At 35.1% G+C, this 27,735-nt stretch overlaps 1 protein-coding gene across 1 annotated transcript in view; it reads right to left on the bottom strand.

Annotated features, from left to right (window-relative positions):
* Positions 1-27,226, bottom strand: part of LOC111052062 (frequenin-1) — a 151,579-nt gene extending 124,353 nt beyond the window's left edge. The window contains exon 1 of the mRNA XM_039430183.1: positions 27,080-27,226. The gene's annotated coding sequence lies outside the window, so the exon portion shown is untranslated. The remainder of the gene's footprint in view (positions 1-27,079) is intronic.
* Positions 27,227-27,735: the final 509 nt, after the last annotated feature.

Below are 27,735 nucleotides of genomic sequence, written 5' to 3'. Positions count from 1 at the left end.
GTCCTTCTCTTCCTCCTCTTCATTCTCTTCATCCTCTTCCTTGTCTTCCTTGTCTTCTTCTCGTCCTTTTCGTCCTTCTCTTCCTTCTCTCCATTATTTTTCTTGTTTTTCTTGTTTTCCTTGTCATCCTTCTCTTCGCATTGCTCTTATTTTGTCTATTTCGTTTACCATCTCACAGTCACCTGTCTCTTACTCCCTTCTCCTTATTGTCCATTCTGTTTCTATCAACCCTTATTTTATACTCCCTTTTAATATTTTTATACCTCCTCCCTTTCTCATACATCCTCGTCCTTCTCTTGTAAGCATCTTATCCTTTCTTGCTCAAACCTCTTCCCAATAATCCTTATTTTCTTCCTCCTCTCCTCAATTCTATTCCTATACTTAAATCTATTCTATTATTCCATTTTTTTCCCACTAAAATCCTAGTCATACTTTCTCATGTATTTTCGTCTCCACTCTTTCGTTCTTCCACCTACTTCTCCTTTCCGTAACTAAGTCTTGCAGTCAATGACTACAGTGAGATTCAATGAACTCGTAATTCGGTCCTTGATTCTTCACTCACTTTGTATAAGATCTCCTTCATCCAGTATTAGGCAAGTATTGGGTCTTGAGCCTAAGGCTAGACGCACACCAGTTAGTCAAGTCAAGACAAGACATGATCAGACAGTTCAGTCACAATACTTCTCATAGTTGCTTATGACGCAACTCACACTGATTAGTCATTACAATTAGTCTATTCAAGTAACTATGTGAAGTATTGTGATTAAACGTGACTAGTCTTTTCTTGTACCGGTGTATATGTTTTTCTATAATCATTCTTCATTGTGAATGTTATGAGTATTTTGACAAATACATGGACATATTAGAAATAAAAAATAAAAATCCAAGTACCCTTTTTTATAATTTAGATTTTATTTTCCTACAGTTACCTTGAAAAGTGACGATTCCTGCACTGATTACAGAACGCAAAGATTCACTTTTCCGCTCTAGTGCGGGAAATTTTTTTTCTGCACTCCAGATTTGCAACATGGCAACACAAAATAGTTGGTGGGTTATTAGGAGGATTAGTGCACGAAAACAAAAATTAAGTTGGTAACAATGACTGTAGTTAGATTTAGATAAGAATCATTTCAATGGCTACCCTACATTTATGATAAAATCCCAATCTAGAAATCCAAAACAAGAATAATGTTCATCTAAATCATAATTAAATAATCATCATTTACGAATTCTCATCATTTAATAATAAATAATAGTTCTTTTCTATTGATAATTACTATTTCAACTGCAAGAAATGAGAAAAGTAGCAAATATACATTATAAAATTCGAATTTTGAGGTTGAATGATTACCGTTCGATATTCATAGAAATAAAAATAATAAAAAACATAACAATACTACAATAAATATTCTCTGTTGTCTATGTTATTTTTATAAATATTTTTCAGTTTACTTTGAGCATTTTTCTCGGTAATTTGAGCAAAAGTCTAAATTTCTGAATCGTGTTTCAGTAATTTTTAGCTGGATGAAACAAACTTAGGTACGATTCTTCCCGCTAGGTCGCGCGCTTGTCGGTTCAGCCATCTTGTTGTGTTCAGCCATCTTGCAGCTCGGTTCAGCCAACAAGCTGTTGGCGTGTATTTTGAATGTGAATTTTTTGTTCCATCTGTATTTTTTCTGATTCTTGAATGAATAAAAATGAGAACTTTGGCTGAGAATTTTCAACTTCAATTGGATTATCAATTTTTGAATGAATTGAGGTTATTAATAACAGCATCACACACACAAACATTTGATGGATTTCAGCCATCATTTTACCAATAATTACCCACTTTTCATATTCAATGGTATCTGTAGGAAAAATTTAATGTGAAATACGTGCGCAAAGTTCCTCTGCTTCACTCAAGAAGTCATTCCGCCCTCGCCTACGGCCCGGGCGTAAACGCTTCTTTCGGTGCAGCAAACTGTCACTTTGCACACTAGTTGCACAAATAACTATTTTATTCCTATTCAAGAGTGGCCCTAACGGAAAAAAATTATGAACAAATTAGTATACCTTCATCGGGTAGGTATTAGAAACATTCCCCATGATCATCACTATCAACTTGATTCCCTGTACCACTTCACCTCAGATAATCGTCCGATTGGCTGTCTGTCTCAAGTAAGATCTCCAGTTCAAATACCGTCCATTCTGTCGAATGACCAGTAGAGGCTCACTCAATATCGCATGACCAGCTTAATCACTCATAGACGACTTCCCAGTGTACATCAGTCTGGATTCCGAGGAGGGTACAAGACCATTTCAGCCATACTATGTCTTTGATTACAGTCAGATACCCATGTTTAAGCGGTTAATACTCACACTGATGGTTCCGACCGACTCCAGTGCGGTATTCGATTGTATTCCACTGAGGATTATAACAGATCGTTCTGTGTCACTCAATTGCACTGACAATAACAGATTCTGTGAGACTGCTTGCAGATTGTGGATAGTTCACCAGCGTATGTAAGGAAGTGCAGAGGCGTACATTTTTTGGGGCTGAAGTCTTCATATGGCTCATTGATTGATTGATAAGTTGAGAGATCTCTGAGGGATCTTTAATCGCTCAGCTAAGGAAGGATATCGATGCATCTCTCTTCTGTTCACTTATACAGTTTATCAAGTGTTAATTTGACATCTTGTGGGACCACAATTCTCTCTTCTCATACTCTCCGGCACTCTCAACCTCAACACTAGATGAATATCACTAATTCGCCTACAGTTCCCAAAGAGTAAGGACCAAGCCACATGAAGCGTTTTCTCAGGTGTTTTTGGACTGATGACGGACGAGTCAGTAGCGTCGAAAGCTCTCCGATTATCAGCTGATTTTCGAACGTCAACACAATCAGCTGATAATCAGCCAATCGGGGAGTCTCCCGCCCTGACAACCCCAATGCAAATACGCCTGAAAATAAACGCTTTATGTGGCTTGGCCCTTACTTTTGGGTAACACTAGGCTAATTAGTAAGAATCCATCTAGTTTTTAGAGAGCCGGGGACTCATATAACAGTGCCGAGCTCCTCCTATATGGATACCATATTGGATCCATACTAAAGACGGATGATAGTGTGGAATGCCCCTGCATGGTTGACTCTCAGCTCTCTCACAAAAGAGTCTCACACAAGATGGGCTTAGCTTGCTCATGAATGCTTTCTTATCTAATACAATCAATGTATGGGTAAAGTCATCTCTCTTTGGAAGTTCCAGCCTGAATTGCGGAATTCCAGTCCCAATGGAAAAATTGCAGAAGTAGGTTCAGTCATTCGTTATCCACAGTTGAATCCAGTGAAAAATTGGTGAGAAGTTCAACTTAGATTGGAATTTATTAAGTTCTAGCATAATTGAACAACTATATAGCACAGAGAGAAAAATGGTTATAGTTTAAATACATTATAACAGTAGCTATTGAAGAATAGTGTAATATGTATTTGAGTGAGAGAGAGAGAGAGCCAGCTGCGCTCCAACTCTGCCCTCCTAGGTTAGAATAAAGGCAGCCAATCAAACAATCAATCTTAGCCCTTTCCGTATTGTGAAAAACCATTGGAAAAAGCAGAGATACGAGACGCTGATAGAACATCAAATAAATTGCAATTAAAACGATGCATTCTTGTTTTTTTCCTCAATTCTATTTTATTCTGATTCATCACGCTTTCCTTTCGTATTCTAGAAAATTTGGCGGCTAAAGAGCAATTATTGTACATTCATATTCGAAGTGCATGAGAGAGAATGCTTGTTTATAAATTAGTTTTAATTCCTTTCTCTCAAATTCATATCTCCATTCACAGTTTTATCTTCTCTCCTTACTTCCGATCATCGGATAATTCATCACTGACAACAATTTATCCTGACAAGCTTGTGATTCAGTTAACGGATTTTCAAATCATTTTTGCCTTTTTTCGTTGTTTTTTCAGGTCTTATCGACTGATATTTCTTCACATATGAGTTTGTTGCCATTTTACAGCGATTTTCCGTCCCTCTCTACCCCACTCTTAATCTTTCTTCCTGTACAAGTTCTCATTTTACTTTTTTCTTCCTCTTTTTCACTCTTATCACCATTATCTTCACATTCTACTCTTCTTTCTATCCTGCCTTTGCCAAGAACCATTAAAAAAGAGTTTCCGTTCATTTCTCCTGGATCTATTTATTAACAACATTTTTCTCTCTATTTCCAATTTCTAATTATAACCTGAATTGTAAAATCATATAGAACATTAATATTCTTACTGTTAACGGCCCAAATATTCAACAAATGGAGATTGATTCATTTATCAACATAGATATAACAACATTCATATTATAGCAGTATTGAAACACTTGACAAGTCAACAGCTTCGAATATTTAAACTATTCATATTCATATATAGAATAAAAAAATCCAGTGTTTCCTTCGGAATTTAACACAATTTTAGAAACTAGATCCTTTGTCAATTAATATCATGTATATATTGTACTAGCCGTCAGGCTCGCTTCGCTTGCCATATCCATCTAGCCAGGGGGCTCCGCCCCCTGGACCCCCGACTGGATCGTCCGAGAATGAGATCAGCAGGCTCGCTTCGCTCGCCTGCATTTTTCATTTGAGCATTTTTATCATATGTTAGGACAATCCAGTCGGGGGTCGAGACTAAACGTCTGGCTAAACGGAATAGCCAGGACTAGCTCTGATTGAAGTAGCAGTGCCCAATCAATTTCTCTGCGATAAATGCATTTCAATCTTCAACTTGGTGCCAACCTAATAAAGTTAACTCAACTTAATGCCATCCTGACAAAATTATTAATTTAGTTGCCAGTTAACAACTGTTTCGAAGAGGTACTCTATCTGATTATAGTTCAGTAGTAACATATGATATGGACATTTCAATTATAATTAAGAGATTGGGAGAAGAAGAATATACATGCTGAAAGACGAACTTTAAACCCTTAAAAACAACCCTTAGAGTTAAAATATTGCCAAAAGATTCCTTAGTGCGCCTCTAAAGGGCCAACTGAACATACCTACCAAATTTGAACGTTTTTGGTCCGGTAGATTTTTAGTTCTGCGAATGAGTGAGTGAGTCAGTCAGTAAGTGAGTGAGAGCCATTTCGCATTTTATATATTTAGAAGAAGAAGATAAAACTAGATGTCCATTGATATGTATCTGCATGTCTATAACAATATACTGTATTGTATCAGAGTTGAAGAAACATGTTCTCCATCCATTGATTTTTTACCTTTCCCAAATATTATTAATCCTATCTATTATTCAAAAATTCCATTTTCACCAGTGTAATCTTTTTTTGAAAAGATCTTCTATGAGAAAATTTATAGTCTGTCCTTCTCATCGTATTTGTCTCTTGATGTAGGTTTTCTTTGCAGTGAGCTAAAAACATTTTAATGTCAAGCGGAAATCAAAAAGTTCCAATTCCACAAAAATAAACAATTACTACAAAATTCCAGTTCTAGAATGCAATTAACGACCAAAGGCTCAGCATCCAAAGAAAGTGGAATAAAGTTGTTCGATTCACTTTGAATAATTCAATATTTACCGAGAAGCTTCCCTATACTATAATAGTCTACATCAGTAGATAAATAATTAGAAGAAGCCCTCCCACGCTAACCGACTACAAATTGAGATCTTTTAATTTCCAGCGCTTGTTCTAATTATACTCGTGAATTTTCCCGGGCAGGAAAAATCTCATTCCCAATTAATTTCGGAGAAACAACTTTGCTTCCAAGGGTTTGCGTCTAGGTGGAGAAAAAAATAATAGGAAAAACGCCGGCGAGACCCTTCTAACGTTGCTGAAATATTAAAAAGTTACATCGAGAGATGTGAGGGAAAGTGTGGGGAGGATGTGATGAAGAAGGGGGGAAATTACGGGTAATGAAGGAGGATAACGATGGGGAGACGAAGGGTGGAAGAGGAAGAAATCTCTCAAGTGGAATCAGGGATGAGTGGAAATAAATTTCTTATCTTAATGAGCGACTGGCATTTTCTTATCGCCTACATTAATCAATTTTATCGACTTTCTTCAATAAAAACAGTTCCGTACAGTAGCCAGAAGCTTGCAGCTATCAAATAAGCTCACGCCGCTATGATTTATTACAAGAGTTTTAGAGTTTTATGAGAGTTGAAATTTACGACAAATTGTCAATTTCATGACTGGGGGTCGAATTTATTGTATACGAACACGAGAATTCAAATTGCTAATTTTTCAAATGCGTGCGTTCAATATGAATTGATTTATTATCACTTCTGATGTGAAATTAGCCACAGTATAACAACAGAAATTCCAATATCAAGTCTTCATACAATATTTTAAGTAAATCGTGAATATATTTGTTTTTTGGATTTTTAATAATTTCAAACACCTCTAACTATGGAATCCAACAACATAATTTATCAGTAGATTGAAGATCAGAGATAACTACAGGAGAATTCCAGAGAAGTTATTGTTCAAAGAACATTGAAATTAAAATTGGACCTATGAATATTCTAGACCAAATAAAACTAATCACCAAGCAAATGCTGCTACCTATTGGAAAAGTTTATGATTATTAAACTATGAACATTTACAAATTATCGACCAACCATGATAGAGTGGGTGGATTTGAAAATATGACCCAACATGTGCAGTCCTCTACTGGGATTGAAGATAGATTACCGAGTTGCATTACAAACTGTCGGTCGACCAATCAGGTGAGAGTGGGCGGAGTCAAGAGTACAAGAGTAAATTTGTCATCCTATAAGTTCTGCCACCTATTGGCAGAGCTCTGCTTCGGATATAATTCAAGGTTTCCAATAATTAGGAGGAAGTAGGCAGAGTTAGAAGTAGTCCAGATACAGAGGTACCAGAAGACATGTCTCTTGAACTTGCTTTTTAAGAAGAAGAAGAAGATGAAGAAGAAGAAGAAGAAGAAGAAGAAGAAGAAGAAGAAGAAGAAGAAGAGAAGAAGAAGAAGAAGAAGAAGAAGAAGAAGAAGAAGAAGAAGGAGAAGAAGAAGAAGAAGAAGAAGAAGAAGATGAAGAAGAAGAAGAAGAAGAAGAAGAAGAAGGAAAAGAAAACGTTTTATGATAAAAAGAAAATTATTGAAAGAAACTTGAAGAGCTTGGGGAGAATTGATGTTAATTATTTGGAATGGTAAAAGTTTGATGTTGATCCCACTACAACTAAACACCCATTCAACCAACACAAATAGCATCTTAACAAATAATTATACTCGTACGTCTACACACACAAAATATGCAATGAGTGTTGGAGAGTTTTACAACAAAGCCCACTGGCCAGAATAGGTTTGGCAGCGGACTAGTACACAAGCGTCATTCACAGTTTGAGTTTTGTTGACAGTTCAATTGATTTTGCGACAAAGTCGGACGAAGTGACGCCAGGCTCTAGCGCAGCGCACTGTAGACTCCCACTGTAAACAAATCGTGATTGTCGCCCAATCAAAAGCTATTTCACATCGACAGGACTGTTTCTCTATAAATGAGGCACTTCATCCTTATATTTCCATTTTCTATGTACCCTTTACTGAAGATTGATTGATAAAGAAAGATGTGGAAGTACGCTATCCAACTGGAACCTTCAAATCGACCTGACCGTTCTATTCGTACCCAAGGGTACATTGTTTGGATACATTTTACTGAGGATTATAAAATGTATCGTACCCAAGGGTACGAATAGAACGGTCAGGTCGATTTGAAGGTTCCAGTTGGATAGCGTACTTCCACATCTTTCTTTATCAATCAATCCTCAGTAAAATGTATCCAAACACATCATTTTTTGGGCTTGAGCCTTTGGCACTTCACTAAAAGTTGTGTAATTCTGAATATTGAATCAATGGATAATTTGTAATCTGAATTTATCGTATAAACAGATAAGCCCTGTACATACACATCTATTTTTCTTCGTACGATATTATGATCTCTATCAGAGTCTTCTCCACATTTAATATGGTATTTTTTTTCGCAAAAGAAGAAGAAAATAAATAAATTTCAATTTCAATTTTTATGTAGTTATGGTTTCTTGCAATGACTCTCTTCCATGTCTGTTCATGTAAACGAGTATTTGATCAATTTCAAATGCGTTACAAACCATATTAAAAGCTTGTTAGTATGTCACTCCAGATGCAAGTGTGTGACTCCGTTTTATCAGTGTGTTTTGTGATAGTACTTTGTTTCAATGAGCACTTTGAAGGGAAAGTGAGCCTCTTTGTGTTGCCAGTATTTTGTGAGCGCGTTCAGTGTCGCGAGGGTGAGTCGCCGTAACAAAAGCGGCAACAACTGACAACGTCACAATGGTATGTAGAGCGGAGCAGAGCAGAGCAGAGCAGATAGTCAGTCAGTCAGTCAGTCAGTCCTACGTTGAATGGAATTGGCCACGTCACGTGATCCACTGTCAGCATTGATTAAACGAGAAGCATTGACTTCACTCATAAGGAATGCTGACAGTTCAAAATGACCCTCACTGCAGACGACGATTGACATTTGAACAATGCGATTCGTCCTCACTCCCAACCTGATACGTTAGTAGAAATCGAGATGGAGAGAGAGACGAAATAACGAGACCTGGACACGGATGACAGAGATGGGAGAGAAGGAAAATTGGTGGAAACAGAGCAGTGAGATAGGGAACAAAAGGAAATCACGATGAGTGGACACAGATGAGAGGGAATTCATACGAGAGTGAGAAAACATGATAGGATCAAATGTGAATGATTCAGGAGAAAGTGAGAGAGGTAGATGAAAAGGAATGAGCAATTTACATTCATGTTCATCTCTCACGTTTTCCATTCATGTGTGTTCTTTTGTTTCACAGTATGGAACTACCATTTGCGCGCATGATGCAGTGATTTTTCAGCTTATGGAAATTTATTGCTCTTATAGATAGAGTATGGACTATGAAGAGTATTATTTGTAGCAATAATTCTATTCAATTCATTGTTTGAAAGAAAGTGGAGAGATTGTACATGAATGAATCAACAATGTTGCTCTATTCTACTACATTTTGTTCTTTTGTTGTTCGATTTTCAGGTTATGGAATTTCATCGTGAGTATAGATAGACTATGAAGAAGTATTGTTTTGTGGAGTTATTCTGTGGAACTATTTTGATTCATTCCCTGTCAGTATTTCGATTCATTTCCTATTAGCTGTTTGATTTATATTTACTATCATTTTCATCTTATTATGTTTGCTTTTGGTTAATTTTGTTTTCAAAGTAATTAATGCAAGTTATTATGAGTTCTATGATGTACTGGGTACTATTTTGAATATTATTCTCATTGGAGCATATTTGTGTACATATTTATCCATTATATTTCCCGTTTGTCTGTATTTTATTCTTCTCTTGTGTTTCATTATTTGAATTAATGTATATATAAATTTGCAAAGTATAAATAAGGACTCCTAGAGGAATAATTTTATTCTGTTTTGTAACTGAAAGATCTTTGGGTTTATATAATTTTTGTTTTCCTATCAATTTGGATTTCTTATTTTGTATGATTAAAACTTTATTATTTAGTAACTGCATCAATAAATTACGTAATCTAGTTAATTATAGTTTGAAAATTGTATTTATTTATTTATCTTTCACACTTTGATGATGATTTCTATTATTTTGTTCATTTATTATTTCTATGTAATAAGGTAATTGCTCTTAAGACTCATCACTCAGCACAAGCTTATGCTTAAAGAGGGATGGACCTTTTTTCATTGATTTGTATAAGTTTATTAGTACAAGATTTTTGCAGTATTGTATATTATTATTTTGTTTGATATGATTGGTTAATAAAATTTATTTATTTATTTATTTATTTTTATTATTTATTTATTTATTTATTTATTATTTATTTATTTATTTATTTATTTATTTATTTATTTATTTATTATTTATTTATTATTTATTTATTTATTTATTTATTATTTATTTATTTATTTATTATTTATTTATTTTATTTATTTATTTATTATTTATTTATTTATTTATTTAATAAAATTTATGTATTTTTCTAGAATGAAAAGCTATTCACGGGTATGATATATACGGACTATAGTCTGTCCAAACTGCCATGAGCCCTGAAAGATTAGCCCTGAAAGATTCGCTCCACCACGCGCAGGCACGCCCGATCTGTGCCATTGATATATGTATTCTAAGTAGTATAAAGGTAGACAGACCGTCCCTTTACTCACACACACAAAAGGAGACTGCGGTTGTGTGTGTGAGTAGTAGGAGGGTCGGCCTAATCCTTCAGAGCTCATGCCTGTTTGGACAGAGTATAGGTATGATATGACCATGGATCATAAATCATTCTTGTTATCTAGTTTTCCATCTGTGGTAAATTCACATGATCGCAAGCATTTTTCCGTCACGATGCGTCAACATCCTCAAACTCGCGGATCCTATAATGCTAGTAAAACGAATCTAGCTAGATAGAACATGCTTCAATACTCTTTGAAAATCTACTTTACAGACGGTCCGAATCAAATAAGTAGCCTGATAAACTAATAGAACAGATTAAATTAAACAGATTTTAATTTTTCACAAATAAAATGATCAACAATGTATAAAAACTGCTGGTATCAAAAGTAGAATTTTTAGATATAACAGTAAAGTAGCGTACAGGATTGGAACTAGAGCTATCTGAATAGAATCGTTCGATACCCCAAAACACTCACTTTCAGTAGAACAGTCAGCTTAATGACACTCCCAATAACAACTCCAGCAAAAAGTTTGTCGGCTCACAAAAACCAATCACTAACGGAAACTCTGTTGATGGCTCAGTTGAGTTTTATATTGTTATCCCAATGGCCAATGTGTATGGATGGATGAATAAATGTCCAAAAACAAAACAAATAAGTTTGATTTATCTCTAGATGATAAAAAACCGACCAAAAATATACCCCTTCATACTAGCGCTTCTCTGGTATTTGAAACGTGGATCAAAAATATATAGATCATACATTGTGGGCTTTTCGATTATAGGCAACGTATATTGATAAAGAATATGTATATTTGGCCTACGTGGGTTTATGATATAGCCTAGAGCATGATAAAATTAGCTTTATGGCATCAGTTATGATACATTCTATACATAGATATTTTCAGGTAGGTGGGGTTTTGGTGGCCGGTGAGAGATTTTCCACTCGTTTGAGAGGGATATCAACAGAGACGCTTTCAATAGCAACTCAATCTCACGCTGGTGATTGATATACGCGATTGAAATTACTCGCGGCGCCATTTTTGTTGGCGCTTTTTTTTTGAAAAGAGGAAATTGGAGGTGTGTATTATTGGCGGCCGGTGATGGCGAGTTTCAAACCTTTGTGCGTGTAATCCCCACTCTGATGGGGGATTTCAAATAAATGGCGGACAACAACGGAATTCCTCGGGGAAGGGGATACACATTTCATCCTTGAATTGAATTTATTCCCTCCCCATAGCTAGTAGCAGGAGACCTCCTAAATGGAAAATGTGAAATGGAGATTTATTTGTGGTGTGAATCGATTAGAGAAACAACAAACTGTTGCATTTATTTGTATTCGATCAAGGTTTACTTTTCAAGTGCATTACTCTCGTGCAGGATTATATGGAATATTAAAACAGTTTGGAGCTTCGACATGGTCGAATTATTTGTCCCTGAAAAAGTCCCCACAAGGTAAATGTGAAAAATGGATTCAGGAATCCATATTCGTTTCTTAACCCTGTATATTTTACTACACCAATTCATCAATTTATTTCAATCTCATTCATTTATTTACAAACTAGCAGGTAACCCGTGCTCCGAAAATGTCTAATTAGAAAACTTGACCTACTGAGATCTCAAAGAATTCAAATTAAGCCTTCAAGCATTACCACATCCTCGGTGAATTTAGAATCTATATGAAAAGTTTCAAGCTCATCAATCCAGTAGTACAGTAGTGAAAATGCGTCATTCGTGAATTTTCTATCCCTTACGTGTATAGGCCAATATTTTTCCTACATTATATTATAGACTGGAAGCTAACCCGTGCTCGGCTTACTTACTTTACTTCATCTGGCTCTACAGTCCTGGGTGGACCTTGACCTCCTCTACATGACGCCTCCATAAATCCCGCTCTTGTGTTCCCTGCCGCCAGTTCGCCACACCTAGCACACGGAGATCTTCTACCACATCGCTGATCCATCTTCTTCTTGGCCTTCCTCTTTTTCGGGTGTCCATCATCCATCTTTCATCAAGCAGCTTTTGTGGTACTCTTTCATCACTCATTCTTACCACGTGACCCAGCCATTATATTATTTTTGCTTTGATACACCTTATAATATTTCTTTCGCCAATTGCTTCATCAATCTCATTGTTAAATCTGGCTCTCCAGTTTCCTTCAACGCAGACCAGTCCCCATATCCTTCTGTACATCTTTCTCTCGAAAGACCTCAACGCTCTTTCATCTTTACCCGTGCTCGGCAAGGACCTCATTAAAAACTTGACAAACGTGATCTACTGAAATCTTGAAGTATTTAAATTAGACCTATAACCATCCTCGGTGAATTGAGAATCTAGTCTATATGCAAAATTTCAAGTTGATCAGTCCTGTAGCTCAGACGTGATGATGCGTCATTCGTGTATTCTCTATCCTTTTCGTGTATAAGCTAATTTTTTCCTTTATTATATTATGAATAATCACGGTAGAAAAGTAAGTCAAACTGTTTTTCTTCCTAGTTTTAATAAAACGTTCAAATAAAGTGTATGTTACCATTGTTAACTCAAAATCATCTCTCATCTGTCTCATTAGCGACGCATAAGCCTGGGCTCATGTGAGCATCACCCTCAGCAAACATAATTGAATTCCTCTTTATTCCAATTCACGAAAATGTATAATATGATAAAGGAAAGAATCGTAAACATGTACGGGACTGGAATCATTTTTGAACTACTGATCTGATTAACTTGAAATTTTTGATAAGGATTTTGAATTCATAGAGGATGGGATTGGGCTTATTTTTATTGTTATTGTTATTAATCAATCAATTCTGATTCCACGATTAAAACAAATGTATTAAATTCAAAAATCAAATCAAATCAAATTTATTTATTTACCAATTCACTCGAAGTTCACAAAATAACACTTATCAACTAATATACATTGGTGTGGCTGGAAAAAGAAGCCTTGAGCTCCAGCCACGAGTTCGAAAATATTCTTTAAATTATTTGTACATTTGCCGTGATAATATTCTAAAATAAAAATTAAAAGATAGTAAACCAAAAATATGTATAAATAAAAACAAAAATCAATTCTTGAATCAAAAATCAACAAGCCCAATAATAGAAATAGGTAGGCTAATATAGAAATTATAATAATAATAATAAAAAAAAAAATCCTTTTTCAGGTAATCAAAAAAAAAAAAACAAAGTTTAAATTGAGCGTGTTAAAAACAAGTTATAATATAGTAATTTAGTTTTCGATTTTAAAAAAGTAATTCTCTTTTACCCAGGATCTTATTTTATTTAATTTATTACTTGTAATTTTATCCCTAATGAAATCGTCTGGTATTCTATTTATTAGCTTATCGCTCTGGAACTTGAATTGATGATTGCTGGTTGTCAATGTAGTGAAATTTATACTGTAAGCACTTACACTTGCTGGTCTTAATTGTAAGTGACATTGCGTTGAGTAAATAGATGTGTATTTTTATTTATGAATATAATTAAGTTTGTTATGTACGTTTGGCGAAGCGTTGGTAAGTTTATCTCATCAAATATTAGTCTGCTAGGATAGCGTCTTGGTCTTCCTAGCGCAGCCCTGATGATATGCTTTTGAATAGTAAAAAGTTTATTGAAATGGGTGTCAAAGGCTGCTCCCCATACTTCTATATTGTAGTGGAAGATTGAGTGAGCATATGCATTGTAAATTGTTCTGAGAATGTTCAAGTCTTTCAATTGATTAATTTTGTAAAATATTGTAATCAAGTATTTTAATTTATAACAAAGATTTGGATGTGAATGTCCCATTTAATATGCTGATCAATCGTAATTCCTAAATATTTCATTGACTTAACTCTTTCTATAGTTGAACAAGTACAGTTGGGAGTGTCGCAGTTATGATTATGTATTATTAGTTTTAAATGTTCTGAAGGTTGACCGCTTCTATTAGGCGAAAAGTTATATATTAGTTTTTATTGTATTTAATGTTAGAATATGACTTTTTAACCACGACTTGACCACTGAAGACCGCGATTTGCACAGTTGAATGTTTCATCCCAAGTTGAGCCTGAAAAGATTAAAGCAGTGTCATCGGCAAAAGATAGAGCAATACCATTCGGAATGCGTAGTTTCAATAAATCATTCACATAAATCAAAAACATAAGAGGCGATAGTACAGTGCCTTGTGGCAGACCATAATCTTTAATAATCTGGATATCAGTTTCCAAAATTTGGGTTCGATCCTTCAAATAGCTTGCGAATAGTTTTTTTGCTATCCCCCTTATTCCACTATTTTCCAACTTGTTTAATAAGATAGAATGTGGTATTGTATCGAACGCCTTCGCTAAGTCACAGAATACAGCAAGTGTTTTTTTATTACTATTGAATTTTTGTCGATTATACTTGTCAAATGTAACACAGCATCCTTGGTAGATTTACCTTTTGGAATCCATACTGGTTGCCCTCAATAAATCTATTTTTTTCAAGAAAATTCAACAGTCTTGCTTTTATAATTTTTTCCATGATTTTAGACAAGTTGCTGAGTAGACTAATAGGTCTATAATTTTGTGGATCATCAAGTTTATTGGATTTAGGAATCGGTTTTATTAAGGCTACTTTAAATTTTCTGGGAAAATATCCTAGTAGAAAGCATCTATAACTATGAATTCAAGAGGACAAACAATATAGTTTGAAATTTTCTTTAGACATATGCTACTTATGCCATCCGCACCTGGAGAAGAGTTTGGTTTTAGCTCATGAATGTATTTATTTATTCTGTAACATTGGTTGGGCTTAGAAAAAAGCTATGTAAGGTTCTAGGTGAGATTGTTTCGGGAATTTCAATTATATTATTTTGAATTAGGTTTTTAGCATATTTCTGGCCTACTGTTGCAAAATGTTTATTTAGTACGACAGCTTCAATTCTAGCTTCAAATTCTTTAGTTTTGGTTTTGGTAATTTCTTTTATGCAATCCCAAGTTTTCTTAATATTACCTTTATAATTGAGAAACTTTTGATTATAGTATTCAATTTTTGCTTTTTTGATCAAAATGTTCAGAGTGTTTCTATATCGCTTATATTCCTCCTTCAATCTAATATTAAATGGTTCTTTAGTCAGTTTCCTATGCATCTTGTCTCGCTTTCTTATAGAATTAATAATGCCCTGACTTATCCATGGCTTCAGTGGTTTTCTTTTATGAGGTATCTTAAAAGATCGTGAGCTAAGTTTAATGTGGTCCGTGAGTGTATTTATAAAAGCATCCACTAACTCATCAATGTCTTCAGTATTGCTATTAAATATCTTATCCCATCTTTCTTCTTCTAAGCTACGACATAATTTTTCATAATCAATTTTGACTATATCATTAGTCGATGAAATACTCTTAGTTTTTATGTTATTCGGATTTAAATGGATGGTTGTGCAAAAATGATCAGTAATATTTGATTCAATTACAGTTGCTAATATGTTTTCAGGATTTATATTCTTATCTTTGAGAAATATATGATCAATACATGTCTTAGTATTATTTTGAATTCTGGTTGGTATATTTATGTAGGATTTAAATCCATTTAAATGAACAGCACTCAAGTATTCGTTCGTTAGATTGCAATTTTCTAATAGGTTCAAATTCATGTCTCCTAGCACCAAAAATGTATTTCCATTATTAGTATTTTGCAAAAGAGAGTCGAAACTGTTTATGAAATCAACAATATTAAGTGAAGGTGAGCGATAGACAGACAACAGCGTATACTTCTTATCTAGAAATGTGAATGTAATTGCAATCGAGTTAGCTTTATCTATTTCTAAATCAATCAGTTCGAAGTCTATGATGCTATTGTCAATAAACAAGCAGATACCATCGCTTCTTGAATATTTGGATTTTTTATATATAGTTCGGTATCCATCCATAGTAAAATTACATTGAGAGTCCTCAGTTATCCATGTTTCTGATAAAATTATCACATGAAATTTTGTTTCACACTGGTTCAGGTAACATATAAATTGATCAAAATTTTTATTAACACTCCTTATGTTCATATGCAATAAGTTGAGTAAACTCTCTGTATTACTATTTAAATAATTATCCGGCTTGAAGTTAGCAATATCTTGAACCTCCAGCGTATCATAGATACCAACATCAACTGTATCACCTATTTCAAAAGGCATTGGATTGGGTAGAAAAATAAAATAACAACTTCGTTACTCATTAAAAATTCGGCTAGCCACCTACTGCACACGATAAGATAAAGATTTATATTAATAGGACAATGGAGTCTTACGAATATTGAAATCCTAATTATTGACAATATTGTGACAATGATGTAGAATACAATTATTTTATTAATAAAAATATTCAAATCAACCTGTTCTTGTTTAATTTGTGGATCTTCGGCTCTAATAAAGCTGTTTGGAATCATTCTATATAAATTTACAATAAACATAGTAATTAAAATGATTGAACGTTTTCAAAATTGCGTTCTATATATATACCTTTGGCCGTTCAAATAAAATAATACCAAGAAGCCATCTTTCAATAAATCAATCAGCAAAGACAAAAAACTAATCTCGCTTGAATTCAACTTTTTAACAGTTTTATAATTATTAGTGATATTGTATTCTTCAGATACATATTTAATTTGACGATTTCTCATAAACAATATGAAGTAAATTAAATCCTGGAAATAATAAATAATTCTACCTGAACTTCTGTTCATCTTTATACAAAATAGATCTATAAAAGTCATAAAATCATAGTTCCATCTTGAAAAACACCAAAAAATAATAAAATTCATGTTTTGAATGTTCTAAAGTAATCAGAGTATAGTTCTTTCTCAGTTTATCATTAGACAATGTAAATAATAGGCCTATTGCGAAACATAACTTAGTGTTATAGAAAAATATCTTCATAGTTACAAAGTAAGACTTAAAACAAAATAATTCGGCCATCTATAGTTTCACAAAATCTTTCTCATTTCTCACATGTATTGGCTGCTTACCTTCCTCCTTCCTAGCCAGTATCCTACCATCCTTAACCCATACAAAACGATAGCCTTTTTGAATAGCGATCTAAAAAATTTGTGATTCAAAGGTTTTCGTAACTATGAAAGCCTAACCAAATAGATATTTCTCCAAGTGACTCCGTAGCTAAGTTGGTGGCGAGCGCGGTTGATGATTCAAAGGTTGAAGGTTCGAGACTATCAAACCAATTTTTTTTGCAGGATATTTTCTACTCTTAAAGAGATCATCACATTATTTTGAACAAAATAATAAATAATTATTCATTATCATGTTTCCTGGACATAAGGAGATTGCATTTTACAACACAAAATTTCACCCTGAGCAAAGCACGAGTGTTACATGCTAGTGTTGAATAAGTCTTAATCAATTCATATCTTCTAATTTATTTCGCCTTTTTTAATTCGCCTTATTGACTTATAAACCTGAGAATAGATTAATCAACAATACACATTGTAGAGCCTTTTAGACAAGCCCTATCAGCTATAAAGCTAAACACATTAATAGTGAAGCTTATTAGAGCCAGGGGCGTAATGATTGCAACACATCTGGTGCGTTCAACCATTATGTGGTGTGTTATGACCAAAGCTATCAACTGGATACAGAGTGGCTCATAAACCTGTCACACGATTGTGTCAACTGGTGGTGATGACGTCACTCTCATGAGCCATCGAACTGCTATAAACTGTGCAATGACAGCATTTATGAGTAACGATGGCAGGCTGTGTGAACATGGCCTTTAAACGGTTTGCACTCATTGCGAGATACGTGCTCGGTTCGCTAATCATGTTGGGATACCTAATTTGGGTATTGGAGAATATATTAGCTGTTTCGTTTTAAGGTGAGCGCAAGGATTATATAATAAGCTTAGATGTATTCTAGATTCTTGGGTGAGCACAAGAATCGAGCTCTTCTGAAAATTCACAAATAAAAAAATAGGGTAGATAGAATGACTTTCTTATTTTCTTATTTGAAGATCACGGCAATGGAGTCTTGCCAATGTAATTTGGGTTGTGCTCATAAAACCCTGTCCTGTGCTGTTCAAACTCTGACTAAGCCCCTGTATCTTGTATTGTGTTGATGAACATCCACACCTGTCAGCCAATCATCTTTCATTTTATAAGCAAAGATTGCCAGATTGTACAAATAGAGACTAGGAACCGTCAAAATTCTATTATCTTTGAACAGCGATCTACATGAGAAACGGGGTGGCTTCTTAAATATGATCCTTAGGACTCTCTTTTGGGCACAGAAGATAGAGGCAGAGAATCTTGATCCTCCCCACAGCAATATCCCATAAGACAGTAATGACTCATAATATCCATAGTAAGCAGAAATCACTGCCTCATGATATATTAGATTCGTTTAAGATTTTCGAATAGTAATATTATTTGTTACTTTGTTTCCGATATGACCTATTGTTTGATGTCTTGAGAATTGGGGATAAGTACTTCTCTGATAATGATGCTCACACACATATATCAAATATGCACTATACAAGAGTATAGATAACTTAAGCACAATTAAGTAGTGCTTGAGAAATAAGGTGAAGAGTGATATGACTGTCATTCTTTCAATACATGGTTGCAGCAAACTAGATACGTTTTTATATACAGTATATTGACTTACACTCCCTCCTGGAGTCTCCTAGACGTAGTCTAAAAAAATAGGGTTTACCTTTCCGCTAACATCATCCGAATATTCAAGATATATTATCGCAATATTGGTGCAATTCAGCTTTGAGACAAACAAGACACCAAGCCGTGAGAGATTATAAGAACGTTCTTAATCTATTCTTATGAACGCTCTCAATCAAGTAGGACTAAGTACAGGAAACCAGCAACTAGAAAATATTCTGATTAGTTCCTGTTATCGGTTGTTGAGAATCCGATGGTTACTCGGATTACATTCTCAAGCATCATTCATGAATAATCTCTTGGTTGAACTGAACTGATATGAAAATTTAAAACGATTCCCTCATTTCAAGCATCAATATTCATTTCTACCCTGAGACTTCGGGTTTCTTTGTATCCTTCGTATCTTTTTTAAAATCTTCTTGGTATCTTTTTAATAGTTCTGCAAAGATTCCACTAATCTTTCAAGGCTGGGTCTTTTATAGAGTTGCACTGTTTAGCAAACAATACAACTTGATTTATTGGTTGAACTGGCAGCGTCTATAAAAAATTGCTGCTAGTATAATTCTGAAACTATTAGTGTTTTAAATGTTGTAATTTTCTTCTTCTACTTTACAACTATGGAAATTCAGTGAAACCCTGAACATCTTCATTTATGGAATTTGATGATAATAACATTCATTGATTTTCATTCATAAAGTCAATTACAATGTCGTGTTAGAAGTGTAGTGCAGTAATGACGATCACCTTTAACAGAATGTAAACAGGCTACAAAGGGAATCCTGGACCCAGTTGTTCGAACAGAACGAATTTCAATCAAAAAAAGCTCAACGTCGCATTGATCAGTGGGGGGAGAAGAGGAATGGAGGATGTCGATCAGGGTATCAGACAAGCCGTGTCCTATTTACAAATCTGATTAAGGTAGTTTGGTGCCACTCGCGCACGCGCGATCACGCTAGCGAGCGGAGCAGTTAGTGCAGATCCGTTCAGCCTCTTCTGCAGTGTAGGTTGCATTAAATCTTGCCTCCTGTTATGTGGAGAGGTATAGAGGAAATCCCTCTGGAGCATGTTGGTATCACTTTATGTGTAGAATTGGTATTTGTATGTGGTTCACTTGTCGCCTTTCTTGTTTTCTCTCTCTTTCACCCACTTGTTTTTCTTCTCTCTTCCTCCTTCCCTTTCTTGTTCCCTTGTTCTCCTGTTACTCTATATATCTCCTCTCTCATTGATCATTCTTCATTCACCTTCTCGTTTCATTAAGTTCCCTGCTTCATCTTTTATATTTTCCTACTCCCTTTATGTAAATAGTCCTGTTTCTTATTTTCATATTCACCGCTCTCGCTCACTCTTCTTATCGCTTATCGCTCACTTTTCTTTCTCCCCCATCTTCGTTCTCTTTTTCTTCACTGATTTTTCCCCCACTTCTCTTTAATCTTCTACTTACTCTTCCCATTTTTATTTTTCATCTTCAGTCTTGTTCAGTCTAAATTCTCTTTCCCCATTTTCAACTCATCATCTCCAAAATCATCACTTTTTTGTCCTATTCATCCCTTTCTTTTTCCCAATTTTTCATTCTGGACTCCTATTTCCTCTCTCAATTCACCTTTCCCATTTTCATCTCCTCTTTCTTATAATTCCTCTTTCTCTCTCATTTTTATATTCTCCGCTCTCGCTCACTTTTCTTATCGCTTCCCCTACTTGATGTTCTAATCTCCTTTTTCCATTTATCTTTTCTTCTACTTATCTTTTGACATCTCTTCTGATTGTATCTGGTTCTTCTATTGTCAATATATAACGTTGAGCTTCAGCTTCCATCTTTTACCTTTCTTCCCTCTCATATCCTCCTTTCAACCCCCTTCAACTCATCCTCAGTCCTTCTCTCTTTCACCTCACTATATGTCATTGAATTATGTTTTCATCTCCTTCTCGCTCACTTCGATCTCTATCTATTTCAGATACTTCTCTTATTTTACTCTGTTGTTCACTAATCTCCTGTTTTGCAGCTCAGAAGGGGGAAGATTTAAAGACAATCCACGTATCGTGAAAGGATTACTTGCCCTAGAAGAGATTTTTTTGTGTGTAGTTGCAGATGTTTCTCGATCCTCCTCCTCTCCTTATCGTTTCTTCAATTTTCCTCCTTACTACCTCAATACTACACTTACTACTCCCTGCTTCATCTTTTATATCTTCTTACTCCCTTTATGTAAATAGTCCTGTTTCTTATGTTCATATTCACCGCTCTCCCTTACTCTTCTTTTCGCTTATCGCTCACTTTTCTTTCTCCTCCATCTTCGTTCTCTTTTTCTTCTCTGATTTTTTTCCCCACTTCTCATTTTTCTTTTTCATCTTCTTCTGCTTCATCTTCCTCCTCATCTTCTATGTGTTCTTCTCCACCTTCTTTATATTCTTTCTCTTCTCATTCTACTCTTTCTTCTCCATTTTCTTCCTCCATATCTCTTGCTAATACTTCTCTTTCTCCTTTTGCTTCTCTATTCATTTGTCACTGGCTCACTCAATTACTAATTCCTTGAGCCTGTACCTCTTCTTCTTCTCCGACTTCTTCTCTTCATCCTCTATTCCTTCTCCAAGTATGTACTACCTCTTCTTCTTCTTCTCCTTCTTTTTTCTCTTCTTCTTCTCTCTCCTATTCTTCTTCTTCTTCTTCTCCTTCTTCCTCTTCTTCTTCTTCTTCTTCTTCTTCTTCTTCTCCTCCTTCTTTTTCTTCTTCTTCTTTTTCTTCTTCCCTTCTTCTTCTCGTTCTCCTTCTTTTTCTTCTTTTTCTCCTTCTTTTTCTTCTTCTTCTTCTTCTACTTCTTCCTCTTTTTCCTCTTCGTCTTCTCCTTCTCCTTCTCCATCTCCTGCTCTTCCTCCTCCTTCTCCTTCTTGTTCACATTCTCCTTCTTCTCCTCTTCCTTTTCCTTCTCCTCGTCACCCTCCACCCCGTGCTCATTCTCCTTCGCCTCCTACGCCCCTTCCTCCTTTCTCTTCCCCTTTGAACCTTTCGTCTCCGTCTCTTTCGCCTTCATCCCTTTCTTCGAACCATCTCCTCAGTCACTCTCTCTCTCTCCAAATTGGAACAGCTGAACATCGACCAGTAATAGTAGCATTGCGCCAATTGGTGGAGCAACGCAAGCAGGCAGCTTTTATCTGCTGTTGTCAGCTTTTTGTTCGACCAATTGATTTTCACGTCTTACACACACATACACTCGCACCCACTAACCGACAATAGCAGAATCGCCAAAACCCAACTGCTTGCTTCGCCCGAGCAACTGGTGTGGATTGCTCAAGCAGGAAAAACAACGATTACTACAAGAAAATAGAAAAGATAGGGATGGTCACAGAGATCCGTGAACAGAGAACAGAAAAACCAATGAAGTGGTTTCAAGTTCAAATTGATTTTCAATTGGATGTCAAGCTTGCAGTGAGCAAAAATGCTCTGAACACCTCAAGATGTAGCCTTTGGTCGTTAGAAATTGTGTTGCAATAATGAATGTTCGAGAAATTATGGTGTGGAATAGTTTTTCACATGATAGTGTTAAATAGACTTTCAATGGTGTGGAATAGGGAGTCCGATCTCACTAGGCATCAAACCAGCATCATTGTATTGAATGTGTTGACGGTTGAGCAGCTGTATATAAAGGATTTAATTATTTACATTAATAAACATAGAGCACTTTTCAAACTCCGTATATCGCCTTACAATCTCCGTCCCTCAACCATTACCTTTGAACCACACAATGCAGTTCTATCCATTTGTAGAAGACAGTTTGATTATATTGTTCATAAGCTTATTAATGTGATACCTGCTTTTTTATAACAGATAATTTAAATGGAAGACTCTTGAGAGAGATAGATTTATGGATTGCTTCTTCACATCCTAGGATAAGTGATTTCTTGTAATATTGTAACTAGGATAAGTTCACAATCATTCAAGAATGTCTGCTTTTTTATTTTATTATCTCTTATTTTCTTACTTTTTTTCACTTTCCTTCTTTGTAATTTTTTTTCAAATTCAGATGTTAATAGGAATCCACCGATTTTATTTATCTTGAAAATAATTTTGTTTTTAGTAATAACACTCGGCCCCTGCGCTCAGGTTTTTAACCTTTTCAGGGACTTTCCGTATTTAATAATAATACTATTTCACTTTTAACTTATTTTGTTAATTGTCAATTCTATTTATGTATTTATACATTCATGTATGCATTGTATGAAGGAAATAAACTATTGATTGAGATTGATTGATTGATTGTAGAAATCAATCTGAATAGATATCAATAGTGTGGAATAGACAGCAATACTGTGGAATGGACATCAATAGTGTTGAATAGACATCAATAGTGTGGGATAGACTTTCATGCAAGATAGATTCTAATATTGACACTTTCTATTGATTTGAAACTCTCGCGATCTTAGTGAAACAGGGAATTGATCGTGAATGGTATTTTCTCAATACAATGAACCAGGTGTGTTGTTATATGAGAGTGGGCCCACGTAAGCACTTCTGTGAAAAACAAGAGAACAGCCGAGAAGTAAATATTCGAATAACTATATCCTATACTATTAAACGAGCAATTTCTGTTTAGATGTTTGTATTTCACCGGATCTCGAAAACGGCTCAAACGATTTTCACGAAATTCAGAACATAGTAGATTTATAATATGAAGATTCGATTGCACTAGGTCTCATCCCTGGAAAAACTCTCTGAAGGACATTAAAAGGATAATTCATCCTTGGAAGAACAATTTTCGTCGTCTGTCGATAACAGAAGATGCGTGTGCCTGTGTGGGAGATCAGCAGTGTAATCATTCAAACAGCTTACCGTAACTCGCGAGAAATATTATCTAGAAATTTTAATAGACTCTATCAAAATAATCTGATTTGTTGACATGACATGGCTTATCACTCTCAATTAGAGTATATCATAATATTCAAATTTAATCATTATTTTACAGTTTTAAGTGATTAGTGAGTGTTATTTTGTTATTCAATTTGGTTGTTAACAATCTAAATTGGAACTTTTCTGTTTTTAAATATTTTGACTGAAAATTGGACCTGAATTCAAGTGTATAAAACATAACCTACTTTTTGGACCATTTATAATGTATAAATAAAAATTCGGGGAAGAAACAGTTTTGGGCTGTGCCTGTTTGTCCTTCCCCAATCATTTTGAAGAATTATGATTTGTTTATCAATAAATAAATAACGAGCGAAGCTCGGTGTCCCGATATTGATTGTAGTTTGAGTAAAATGTTTTCCACACAGTCTGGAAAAACTTCAACTAATATAGAAAAGCAGAGTGGAATCGATCATCGCTTTCTCAAGCTCTGAAGCTTTATCATTCAATTAGAGAGATTCAGTTTATCTTGTATTATAGGTTTGTTTGTACAATATTGTAGGTTTATTTGAATAATTAGCTAGATGTGAGTTGGAGCTTTCTATAGCCTAATCCTTGTTTGTGAGAAGAAGACTGTTTATATTATTTTTCCTTAGTTACTATTCTCTTACTTCTATTTTACTTGTTTATGGAGTGTATAATAAATATTTCTGAAGAATAAATCAGTGTTTCATATTTTTATCGAAATCATATTTCCCCCGCAATGTGATGTTCGAGTAGGAAGTCCTTGTTTCTTAGTTTATAGTTTCTCCCTGTTTTCTTGCAATAATCTGGAACCATACCATATAGAAGATCTTCTATACAATTATCAGGGTCGAGAATAACATGACATGAAGCTGTATCATGTTAATATTGAACTCTCATAGTAGTGCTAATCTCCAAGACTCGAGTCAAGCAATCAAAACAGCACTGTTCTACACAAAGTGAATAATGATAAGATAAATAGGCTATCAATACTACTTAGAGAAGTTATCAATTACTTAGAGGAACTTAATAATATAAATAAACAATATGTGAACAAATATGACAAAAGAGTTTTACTTTCTACACTATGATATTCTCTTTTGAATATCAAACTCCTCGTAATACCCTTAAATCGATCTGTATATTTGTGTTGCGAGTCTAGCTAATAAGTGAAAAAATCAAAGGAAATACAAATTATCATGCCAATCTGGGTCGGCCCTAAACGTACTGTATTTCCAAATCCTCAAGAGCCCTAGAATGCAGAAAAACATCATTATCACAGCCGTAACTTGTGAATATTAATGCCGTCTATTCAAGTTCTTTGGCAAAGCATTATTAGAGCATCGTCGAGCGCTCCTCTGCCTTTGATCAAGAAATCCGTTGGCTTTTTGCGGCTCTTTAAAGCGCTTTCTAAAGAGCGGCTTAGCTAAATGTCGGGGATTGATAGAAAAAGAAAGAATATGGCTGGTAGCAGGAAAAGGAGGAGGAAAAGATGAAGTAGAAGAAGAAGCAGAAGAAGAAGAAGAAGAAGAAGAAGAAGAAGAAGAAGAGAAGAAGAAGAAGAAGAAGAAGAAGAGAAGAAGAAGAAGAAGAAGAGAAGAAGAAGAAGAAGAATAAGAAGAAGAAATGTGAAGAGAGATATAGGAAGTGAAGTGAAGAAAGTGCCGTGATCTCGATATTGTATTGAACAGAGAGCTTCACGATTTGATTTCTTGTGTATATTTTGTAGAAAGGTATAAAAAGGACCCATTATTGTCTTCACATGGAGAAAAATGCAGCTTTAATCAGTTTGAATGGAAAATGCCTCACATTTTCCGCGGTCACCAGGAATTTTACACACAGCGGTAAGGTAACGAATAATACACATAATGCACTTCTGAATTTTTTGTTCGATACTACAGCTACCTTTAACTACCTTTAAATATCAAGCTTTGTAAGAGTGAGTCGTAACCACTCTCCAACCAAAAATTTGCCTGAGAAACCAAAATATTGTCAAAATTTGAATGTCAGAACTAATACAATTTTCTATATATTACTGGGTTGAAGGTTGTGGAAGTCCACTATAACTCTAGGAATTATTCCTGACTCTATCATGAATCCACCTCATAAGTTTATATCTTTGAAATAATCTTTATCACCGGATTCCAAACACCATGAATAACAGAAATATTTCACTCAATATTTAATGAGTTGATTCCCCATCAGGGAGTTTTTGGAATCTACTCTTTGTCATAGAATTTCATTCTATTTTCCAATCGAACAAAAAACAATGCCATTCCACACTCATTCTCACTTTCCAATTCATTCCCACAAAACTCCTTTTTTCCTTTGAGTAACTTTCAAAATAGAATGTCTGAAAACGTATTGTAATTCCTAAACAATTATAAACGTCGAATCAGTGAGAGGTCATTGTATATCAAGAAGAAATAGCGCAAGTTTCGTTTGACGATAGGAAGTAAAACATCCTCAAATATCATGAATTCGAGAAAAGCAACTCCACATACCACGTTGTTGGAGTTTTATTTTTACGTAGACAGGTTCCAAACTTCACAGAGAGTATCACCAAATAGTATTCTCATCCATTGAGAGACTTAATTTTTTCAAGCCTTGATAATAAAGGTGTAGGTGATTGCGAAGATTTTCACCTGTAAACTCTTCAAGTAACTATTATAAAGTATATCAAAATGACAATTGCACAATACTGCTATTTTTTCTACTATTACTTTGAGGTCACTCACCCCACCAAAAAAATGATAAATTAAGAGAAGTAATTTCTCAAACTAGAGTTTGAGTTCCCGATACTATGATTACGATCTTGTAGGCAAATTCAAACTACTCATCATATACTATCAGAAAGTACAAACTCTCATTTTTCGGGGAATTTCAGTTTGTGGAAGTTTTATTACGAAAATGTGTAAGATCGGGAATGTTTTTCACCTGTGATCTATTCAAGTAATAATATAGGAATGTTTTCAATGAGAACGTCAAAAATAATTTTATGAATATAGGAATGTGTTCTATGAGAATCTCACAAATAATCTTATTCGTGGAAGGAATGCGTTATGAGATTTCTAGTTGACACCTCACCCTGACTCTGGAAACGGTATGATGAAGTGGGAAAAGTTTTGGCTCAAGCAAGAGTGATCCATCAAAAACACTATCCTTCATTCATGAATTAATATTCAAACAGTAAAATGATTAATACCTTGGTATAGTTAGTGCCCTTTTAACCTATAAAAATAATTTAGATTGGAACCTTATAGTCGTTCCTATACTAGATTGGGGGGTCATACCTTGTCTAAATTGTCAAAAATATATTGTCAAGTAATTAAAAAAATGTTGACATTTATAGTAAAAGATCTCAATGATACCAACTTACACAAATATTGCAGTTTTGGACGGGAGGAGGGGAGTAGTGAATGGGGGCTTCCTCACCCAGTCAGAAAATGCTTGAACACTGCACGACAAGTTGACTAGTCACACACTGGCCGGACTGATCACGCGGACTTGCGACGTGCTACTGACTGGCTGACTGGAGCTCTGCTCCCCCTCTGCTCTCTGGGAGGGTGCGCGCGCACCTTCGGGGGGTTGCTGGGGGTCCTGGGGGGTGAGTTGTCGAAAAGGGGCCGCCGCATTGCGGGAGAGAAGAGAGGCTGCCCAAAGTTGAGAGCTGAGTAGCAGTCGGGGTTGGAGGTTTCAAGTTGGAGGTTCGAGGTTGGAGGTTGGAGACTGGAGGAGACCCGGTCACCAAGTCAACAGTCAGCATTGTGGCTTTGGAGGGTCATGTCGAGATAGGATGTGGTGGCAAATCTTCTTGGTCATCAATATGACACAAAAGTATTGGTCATTAGGTTATCTCTAATAATATAATAAAAGAAAGAATTGGCTTATATTGAATAAGAAGACTAAGAAATCGACAAAAACCACAGATTTATTGAAAGTTAGAAAGACCGCTTTCGGTTGTTACACCATTGTCAATCTCTGATAAGAAAAAGGCTTGTATACAAATACGGGATGGGAAATTCACGAATATAT

The sequence above is a fragment of the Nilaparvata lugens genome, chromosome 6 (genome assembly GCF_014356525.2).
Source record: "Nilaparvata lugens isolate BPH chromosome 6, ASM1435652v1, whole genome shotgun sequence".
NCBI lineage: Eukaryota > Metazoa > Arthropoda > Insecta > Hemiptera > Delphacidae > Nilaparvata > Nilaparvata lugens.
The sequence above is the reverse complement of the archived record's forward strand: the minus strand, read 5'-3'. Positions and strand labels throughout refer to the sequence as shown.